Source organism: Pteropus vampyrus, unplaced genomic scaffold (genome assembly GCF_000151845.1).
Source record: "Pteropus vampyrus isolate Shadow unplaced genomic scaffold, Pvam_2.0 Scaffold335, whole genome shotgun sequence".
In the NCBI taxonomy this organism is placed as follows: Eukaryota; Metazoa; Chordata; class Mammalia; order Chiroptera; family Pteropodidae; genus Pteropus; species Pteropus vampyrus.
Window position 1 is genome coordinate 1885373 of NW_011889116.1, and position 9463 is coordinate 1894835.

The window sequence follows — 9463 nt, forward strand, 5'->3', positions numbered from 1 at the left end:
AACGCTCAGGTTGACTGACTATGGGAATTGGCTGCACCCACAGGATAAGAGATGCTGTGTAGGGGCTGACCCCACTGAGTGGGATTTGCCCTAGCAGGCTTGTGTACTTATTGCAACTACCCTTTGTGTGTATCACTAATAAGACTAGACAGGAGTTGCTCCACTGTGCTATGGTGCCAGCTTCCAGATGCATTGGTTTTGTGGCCCCTTGGGAGAGAGTCTCCAGTAGGCCCAGGTCAGCTGCTGCTTTTGGTTGCTCAGGGTTACCTGGTGGGAACTACAAAGTGATCCATAGATGATTGTTGCCTATGCTGGAACTATAGGTAAGTGATAGAGACAATGCTGTAGGCAGCAGTCAGTTATCTCCCATCCCTGACCTATGGCGGTTTAGCAGAGGGACCAGTGCTCCTTAGGGCCTGACACTGTCTGTCAGTTGCCTGTAAGTCTCTGAAACTGGATGAGCCTCTGGGTGATATGTGTGTTGGGTGGCACAGGGACCCCTGGAGTCTCCTGGGACTATTGAGTAAATTTCCCCCTACCACTGTGGTGTCAGTTTACATGCCAACGCTGTCTCTGTGGCTTTCTGTACAGATTCCCAATCATAGCAATGTCAGCTGCTGCCCACCATGGACCTGAATTCTCCAGCCCAGGGCAGGGTCAACTGCTTATCAATGTGCAGTGGGCACTTTGTGTATTGGATAGGGCAGGAGCGCAAAGAGTCAAGGGTCATCAGAACAATATAGACCCCCCTGTAATCCCCTCAAGAGATATTGCAGCTCATACAGGCAGCAGTGGTCTGCCCACAACTGTTTTTCCTGAAGTGCACTCACTGCACTAGCCAAGGTTTATTGCCTACACAGACTGCACAACACCAGAGCCAAGCAGGGTAGGGGAGGCTGCCTGTCAATGGGCTGCAGGCGCTTTGTGGTTTGAGCGAAGCAGGATCTTAGGGAGACAAGGGCTGTCAGGCCAATACAGTCTCAGTTTTGCTACAACTTCTGTGCCTGAGTGTTCCCACTGTAGTCACAGATCACAGTGAGACCAACTGCCATCTGGGACAGTTGCACAGACCCCTTCACTCCCTGGACGCAATATTGCAACTCTTGCAGGCAGCAGAGGTCTGCCTGCCACTGATTTCCATGAAGTGCTCACTCTGTGCTAGCCAAATTTTGTTGCCTGTGTGGATTGGGAGATCAGGGGATTGGTGGGGCAGGGCTGTGGCAGTTCACTGTTAATGGGCATCCTGGGGCAATTTGTGGGTAGGGTGGGGTGGCGGTCTCAGAGAGACAATGGCAGTCAGATCAATACAGCCTCAGTCTTCCTGAAACTTTGGTAACCATTCCAACGTTCCCGCAGAAGTCCCAGATCACAGCAAGACCAGCTGCTGTTTAGGATTGGCCCACAGATCCCCGAGATTCACCCAAGTTCGTGTTGGCAGTAGTGATCTGCCTGACTCCATCTCTGAAATGCAGCTCACAGTGCTGGCCACCTGCTGGGAATGTTTGGCCCTGAATTGGATCAGGGCCTGTCAGCCATCCAGCAACAAAAGTCCTGGGCAATCTTCAGGTTGAGCGGGGCAGGCTGATCTCAGGCCAGCACTTCCTATTGGCCCTGTAGGAGGCATCTGCACAGTCAAGTTGAAGCAGTCTGTAGATTGCCAGTTTAGGGGGCCCGGACTAAGGCACAATTGTGACTGCCCTTCCAGCCCTCGTTTTGGCTCCAGGTAATGCAAACTTTCTCAGAATGAATCCCCCTCAAGCCTCTGACCCACCGCCAGTGTCCTGGGTGAGTGTCCGCAGGTCAGAAAACCTGTGCGTGGGTCCCTCAAGGGGGCATCTAGAGTTTCAGTCTCCTTCCATTTCACCCAGACGGTTGGATCCCCTCTGGTTTTTACAGTCAGAGTTATTGGAATCTCCTCTACCCTGGGCTGGGAGCACCCAAATGAGTCCAGGAACCCCTCTCCTTCAGGGCAGCTAGGCTTTGTAGCTTCACTCCCCCTCCCGGTGTTCCTCCACCACCCATGGGTGCAGGTCCAGCCCAATTCACGATTCTGCCCCTCCTGCCATCTTCAATGTGGCTCCTTTATATTATCAGACATAGATGTTACGATCGACTGGATGTCTCGTGATTCTCCACGTTGATTATTTTATAATTTGGTTGTAATTTCAATGCAGACCTGGGAGGAGACAAACTCTGCTTTTACCTAGTCTACTATCTTCTTCCAGTTTTGCTCATGAAAATTTAGCATAGGGTTAATAGGCTGCACTTGGCACAAGACTACTACCTAACACAAGCTATTTATACTCATTCAGTTGCCTTTATAGACAAAAGAAAAAACCAAAAGAGTTTACATTGTAATACTGACTTTTAATTTGTTTCTTAGATAATGCTTCCTTAATGTAAAAAAAAAAAAATGGGAATAAAAATTTCAAAAATACAAAAAGTTAAAATCATCTACAACTTCACCACCCAGAAATAAACCTCATTGACATTTTAATTAATTTATTTCCTGTCTTTCTCTGAATAAAAAAAAATGTAATCACTCAATATACACAGATCAATTGCCTGCTTTTCCCATGTCATTCTTCTATAACATTATTTATAATGGCCAGATAGTATTCCAACATGTGGATGTACTGTGATTCATTTATGGATGTATCATAATTAGTTAACCAATTCCATATTGTTAAAGCATTTAAGTGATTTCTAAATTTTCAGCATTATAAAATAATATTGTAGGAGTTTTTTACAAATAACATCTGAATATTTCCTTAGGATTAATTCCTGCAATTGTAACAATTCAGTTAAAGATCATGCACATATATTTTTTAAACATATTGCCAAATTACCCTACAGAAAGCTTATACCAAATTATTCTCCCAACAACTTGTATTTAAAAGTGCTTATTTCCTCATGCTCAAGTCTACACTGGGTATCATCATTTTTATTCTTTGTCACTGATAAGCAAAAAATGGGAAAAGGTTTTAAATGGCATGGCATTTTTGTTTAATTTTCATTTTTTATACCAGTGAATCTGAATTGCTTTCATTTTCTCATTAGCTATTTGTATTTATTCCTTTGCAAATTGCTGGTCTTTGTCTTTTGCCCTTTTTTCTATTGTAATATTTATGTTCCTTATTGATTTGCAAACACTCTTTACGTGTAAATCCTTTGTCATATGATATGAATTTTCTCAGCACATCATTGTCTTTTTATTTCTTTGGTATACAGAGGTTTGATCTTCATACATTCGAATCTATTTATCCTTCCCTTTATGGTTTCTGTACTTGCTGTCATGCTTGAAAAGGTCTTCCCTTCTCCTAAATTATACTTACATTTTTCCTCTGAGTTTCTTGTTTTGTTATTTTTATTTAACTATTTAATCATATGGATGGTATTTGGTAAAGTCTGAGGTCAGACTATAACTTTATTGAATGATGGTACTGCAATTGTTAACTAGAAGAAATAATAATTTCTCCTTATCTTTTTTTGCCACCTTTAATTATTAAGCATTGATTTATGATGCTGTCTGTTTCTAAGCTTCTTATTCTTTTCCTCTGATCCACCTCTTTTTTCACTTGTAGCAGTTGGACATTTCACAAAAGAGGAGAAACATGCCATCAGACACAGTAGATATATATACTCACATCCTCACAAACTTACACATGTAGGCACATGCGTGAGAAGAGTGAGTCTTCTCGAAGATACAAAGATGCAACTTTGGAGTCAAGGAGGAGAATTAGAACATCCAGGATTGTGTCACTTCCACGAGGCTCAGTCAGATAGTGGCTACCATCCTTCCTGTGCTAAATCTCTTCTATTTGCTCATCCAGTCTATCTCTGACTTTTATCATGTTTTGTTCCCCAGAAAGCTGGTCCGTGTGGACTTAATCAATGGGTTCCCTTGCCTTCTGGCTTTTGCTTCAGTTCAGCCAATGAGAAGCACCAGTAGCAGTTTGGAGGATTGTGGAAGAGAATTTATTCCTCCAGCTCTCTCCCATTGGGATGTAATAAAGGCAACAGCTCCTGTAAAGAAGCCCTGTCCACATATCTACCCACCTCACATTCTAGTTACCACTCACAGATTCCTCTACTTGCCCCTGATTGCTCTATCTGTCCTCTGGCTCTACACATAGCCATTACAGTACTTCTGATTACATTCTCTATGCTGTGCACCCTATCCCCATGACCATCTATCAACTACTAATTTAAGCTTCTTTAACCCTTCATCTATTTCTCTCAGCCTCTCAAACCCATCCCCTCTGGCAGTCACCAGATTGTCCTCTGTATTCATGAGTCTGTTTTCAATTAGTTCTTCTTTTTGTTTCTTAGATTCTGCATGTAAGTGACATCATATGGTATTTATCTATTTCTGTCTGACTTATTTTGCTCAGCATAATGATATCTAGGTCCATCCATGTCATTACGAATGGTAGGATTTCATTTTTATGGCTGAGTAATATTCCATTGTATATATAAACCACAACTTCTTTATCCAATCATCTGTCGATGGGCATTTAGGTTGCTTCCATATCTTGGTTATTGTGAATAGTGCTGCCATAAACATAGGGACGCACAGATCTTTATGAAGTAATGTTTTGATTTTATTTGAATAAATACCCAGAGGTTCAATTGCTGTGTCAAAATATAGATCCATTTTTAATTTTTGAAGAAGCTCCAGGCTGTTTTCCATAGTGGCCATACTAATTTGCAATCCCACCAACAGTGTATGAGGTTCCCTTTTCTCCACATCCTCACCAATACTTGTTCTTTGGTTTATTGATAATAGCCATTCTGACAGGTGTGAGATATATCTCATTATGGTTTTAATTTGCATTTCTGATAATTAGTGACCATGAGCATCTTTTCATGTCTATTGGCCATCTGTATTTCCTCTTTTGAGAAATATCTATTTATGTCTTCTGCCCATTTTTTAATTGGATGGTTTGATATTTTGTTGTTGAGTTGTATGAGTTCTTTATATATTTTAGATATTAACCCCTTATCAGATGTATCATAGGCAAATACCTTCTCCCATTTAGTATGTTGTCTTTTTGTTTTGTTGATGGTTACCTTTCCTGTGCGAAACCTTTTAGTATGATATAGTCCCATTTGTTTATTTTTTTCTTTTGTTTCCCTTGCCAGAGGAGATATATCTGAAAAGAAATTACTAGTAGCAGTCTCAGAGAGTTTACTACCTATATTTTCTTCTAGAGGTTTTATGGTTTGGGGTCTTACATTTAAGTCTTTAATCCATTTTGAGTCTATTCTTGTATTTGGTGTAAGAAGGTGGTGCAGTGTCATTTTTTGCATGTATCTGTCCAGTTTCCCACTTATTGAAGAGACTGTCTTTACCCCATTATATGTTCTTGCCTACTTTGTCATATATTATATGAGATACACATGGATTAGAGCAGCTTTTTTATATTCAGGCCTCTTTAGTATGAAATCTGAGTTAGTAAAGGTTCTATAGGATAGAGAACAATTTTTTAAGTTTATTGAGGTAACATAGGTTAATACAATTACATAATTTTCAGGTGTACATTATAATTTGACTTCTGTATATTCTATTGTGTGTTTACCATCCAAAGTCCAGTTTACTTCAGCCACCATATATTTGATCCCCTTTACCCACTTCACCCTTCCCCTACCCCCCTATATTAAACCCCTTTATCCCATCTACCTCCTCTCTCCTACCCTGCCTCTACCCTTTGGAAACCACTACTCTATAGTCTATGTCCACGAGTCTCTGTTTGTTCGTCCTGTTCATTTGTTGCTTTTAGGTTTATATACCACATATAAGTGATATCATGTGATTTTCAACTTTTTATGTCTGAATTATTTCACTCAGCATGATTATCTCAAGGTCCATTCATGTTGTTGCAAATGGCAGTATTTCATCTCTTTTTATGGCTCAATAATATTCCACTGTATATATGTACCACAGCTTCTTTAGCCAATAATCTATCGTAGGACACTTTGGTTGTTTCCATGTCCTGGCCACTGTGAATAATGATGCTATGAACACTGGTGTACAAATATCTTATCAGATATGGATTTTCAAATCTTTGGGGGTAAATACCCAGTAGAGAGATTGCAGGATCATATGGTAGATCAATTCTTAGATTTTTGAGGAACCTCCATATGTTTTCCATAGTGGCTGTACCAATTTGCAGTCCCACCAGAAGTGTATGAGGGTTCCTTTTTCTCCCCATCCTCTCCGGCATTTGTTAAGACTTATTCTGTTGATTATAGCTATGCTAACAGGTGTGAGATGGTATCTCATTGTGATTTTGATTTGCATTTTCCTAATGGTTAGCGATATTGAGCATCTTTTCATATATTTGTAGGCCATTTGTATGTCCTCTAGGGAGAAGTATCTGTTTGGGTCCGCAACCCATGTTTTGATTGGATCACTTGCTTTTTTGTTCATATTGAGTTGTATGAGTTCCTTGTATATTTTGGATATCAGGCCTTTATCAGAGGCATTGCTTGCAAATATATTTCCCATTCAGATTGTTGTCTCTTTACCTTGTTGACAATTTCTTTTGCTGGGCAGAAGCTTTTTAGTTTGATATAGTCCTATTCATTTACTTTAGTTTTCACTTCCCTTGCTTTTGAAGTCAAATTCATAAAATCCTCTTTAAGTCTAAGGTCCTTGAGCTTAGTTCTTATGTTTTCCTCTATGCATTTTATTGTTTCAGGTATTATATTCAGGTTCTTAATCCATTTTGAGTTAATTTTGGTGTGTGGTGATAGACAACAGTCTAGTTTCATTCTTTTGCAGGTGACTTTCCAATTTTCTCAAGACCATTTATTGAAGAGGCTTTCTTTTCTCCACTGTATGATTTTGGCCTCTTTGTCAAAAATTATTTGCCCATATAAATATGGGTTTATTTCTGGACTCTCAATTTTGTTCCACTGCTCCGTGTGTCTGTGTGTCTGTTTTGCTACCAAAACCATGCCATTTTGATTACTGTCACTTTGTAGTATAATTTGAAGTCAGGCAGAGTGATGCATCCAGGCTCATTCTTTTTTCTCATGATGGCTTTGACAATTCGGGGTCTTTTGTGCTTCCGCACATATCTGATGATTTTTTGTTCCATTTCTTTAAAAAAAATGCCAATGGGATTATAATGGGGATTGCATTAAATCTGTATAATGCTTTAGATAATAAGGTCATTTTAACTATGTTGATTCTTCCAATCCAAGAACACAGAATATCTTTCTATTTCTTTGTATCTTCTTCGATTTCTTTTAATAGGATCTTAAAGTTTTCATTATATAGGTCTTTCACATGTGTTGTTAAATTTATTCCTAGGTATTTTATGCTTTATGATGCAATTACAAAAGGAATTATTTTTCCACTTCTTTTTCTGACACTTCATTATTAAAATATAAGAACACTATGGATTTATGAATGTTGATTTTGTATCCAGAAACTTTACCATATTTGCTTATTGTTTCTAGTAATGTTCTTGTGGAGTCTTTAGGGTTTTCTATATAGAGACCGTGTCATCCACAAATAGTGACAGTTTGACTTCTTCATTTCCTATTTGGATGCCTATTATATCTTTCTCTTGTCTGATTGCACTCGCTAGGACCTCCAATGTTATACTGAATAACAGTGGCAATAGTGGACAGCCTTGCTTTGTTCCTGATCCTAGAGGGAAGGTTTTTAGTTTTTCACCATTCAGTATAATGTTGGCTGAGGGTTTGTCATAGATGGCCTTTATTATGTTAAGGTACTTTTCTTCTATACCGATTTTGTTAAGTGTTTTGATCATAAATGGATTCTGTATCTTCTCGAAGGTTTTTCCTGCATCTATCGATAATATCATATGATTCTTATTTTTTTAATTTGTTTATATAGTGTATCACATTAATCAATTTGCATATGTGGAACCATCCCTGTGCCCCTAGGATGAAGCCCACTTGATCCTGGTGTATAATCTTTTTAATATGTCACTGTATTCGGTTCACTAGTATCTTATTTAGGATTTTTGCATCTGCGTTCATGAGAGATATTGGTCTGTAGTTTTCTTTTTTGCGTATGTTATCTTTACCAGGTTTTGGTATCAAAGTAATACTGGCCTCATAAAGTGAATTGGGAAGTATTGCCTCCTCTTCCATTTTTTGGAAGAGTTTGAGGAGAATAGATATTAAATCTTCTTTGAATGTCTGGTAGAATTCACTGGTGAAGCCATCTGGTCCTGGACTTTTACTTTTTGGTAGGTCGTTAATGATTCTTTCAATTTCCATACCGCTGTTCGGTCTATTTAGATTTTCCATTTCTTCTTGATTCATTCTAGGAAGGTTGTGTTTTTCTAAGTTCTATACCATTTCTTCTAGCTTATTAAATTTGATGGTATACATTTTTTCAGAGTATTCTTGTATGATCCTTTGTATTCTGTGGTGTCTGTCGTAATTTCCCTTCTTTCATCCCTCATTCGTTTTTTTGTGTCCTTTCTTTTTTTTTTCCTTGGTGAGTGTAGCCAGGAGTTTGAAGATGAAGCATTAGGTTGTTTATTTGGGTTCATTCTTCTTTTTGGAGGTAGGCCTGTAGTGATATGAACTCTCCTCTTATGACCACTTTTGCCATGTCCCAAAAGTTTTGATATGTTGTACTATCATTATCATTCATTTCTATGTATCTCTTGATCTTTACATTTTTTTTCTGACCCAGTTATTCTTCAGCAGCATATTGTTTAATTTCCATGTACTTGTGGTTCTTCCCGCTTTCTTTTTACAGCTGATCACTAGCTTCTTAGCATTATGATCAGAGAATATGATTGGTTTGATTTCAACCATCTCATATTTGTTGAGGCTCTGTGTCCTAAATTGTTGGCCATCCTTGAGAATGGCACAACAGAAGAATGGCACAACAGAAGAATGTATAAGCAGCTGTTTTGGGATGAAAGGCTCTGTAAATGTCAATTATGTCCATTTGGTCTTATGCGTTATTTACAGATGTTATTTCCGTATTGATATTCTGTTTGGATGATCTGTCCATATCAAACAGTGGGGGATTTAGGTTCCGTACTATGATAGTGTTTTGATCTGTTTCTCCTTTTAGTTCTATTAATAATTGCTTTACATATTTCGGGGCTCCCTGATTGGGAGCATAGGTATTAATGTGTTATGTCTTCTTGGTGCACGATTCCCTTTTTCATTGTGAAGTGTCCCTCAGTATCTTTCTTTATCTTTATTTTGAAGTCTATTTCGTCTGATATTAGTACCGCTACTCACACTTTTCTCTGAATGCCATTTGCTTAAAATATCATCTTCCACCCTTTCATTTTGAGTCTATATTTGTGTTTGGGACTGAGGTGTGTCTCCTGGAGGCAGCATATGGTTTTTGTTTTCTTATCCATTCTGCAACTCTGTGCCTTTTTATTGGTGAGTTCGGTCCATTTACATTTAGGGTGATTATTAAAATATGAGGTCTTCTTATAGCCATTTT